General features: G+C 66.7%; 1 protein-coding gene across 1 annotated transcript in view; it reads left to right on the top strand.

Annotated features, from left to right (window-relative positions):
- Positions 1-493, top strand: part of FSTL3 (follistatin-like 3 (secreted glycoprotein)) — a 5,388-nt gene that overhangs the window by 2,411 nt on the left and 2,484 nt on the right. The gene's annotated exons all lie outside the window — the stretch shown is intronic.

Raw genomic sequence — 493 nt, 5'->3', positions numbered from 1 at the left:
ATGACAAAAGGGCACCACCTTGTGGGGGCAGGTGGGAGGCTGTACTGGGCCTGGGAGGCGAAAATCAGGCTTTCGTGGGGCCGGAGTGGGGGCGAGGAGCCAGAGAGAGATTTATTTCCCTACCTGAGAAATGGGGTTGCGGGGGGCGGTAACCCTGTTTCGAGGGCTCGAGCTGTGCGAGGCCCCCTCCTCAGGAAATGAACCTCAGACCAGGCCAACACCCCGCCCTCCCCGACGCTTCTTCAGGGGAGGTCCTGGCAGGCGGGAGGAACAGACGCTGCCCATCCTCCCCAGCCCCGCGCCTGGACGGGGTGGAGCCCCCCGGGCTGACGCAGCCGGTCCCCCGCCGGCCTTCCCAGAAACGCGCGTAAATCAGGGAACAGACGTCAGCCTGAGCGGGTGGCCCAGCTGCGGAGCGAGAGCCGGACTGGGGGTGAAGCCTGTTCCTCCCAGACCCCCAGATTCCCGACAGAGACCCCTCGCTTCCGCCCAC

Source organism: Bison bison, unplaced genomic scaffold (genome assembly GCF_000754665.1).
Source record: "Bison bison bison isolate TAMUID 2011002044 unplaced genomic scaffold, Bison_UMD1.0 scf7180017864203, whole genome shotgun sequence".
NCBI classification, from domain to species: domain Eukaryota; kingdom Metazoa; phylum Chordata; class Mammalia; order Artiodactyla; family Bovidae; genus Bison; species Bison bison.
Note: the sequence above shows the minus strand (reverse complement) of the source record. Positions and strands in the feature narration are given on the sequence as shown.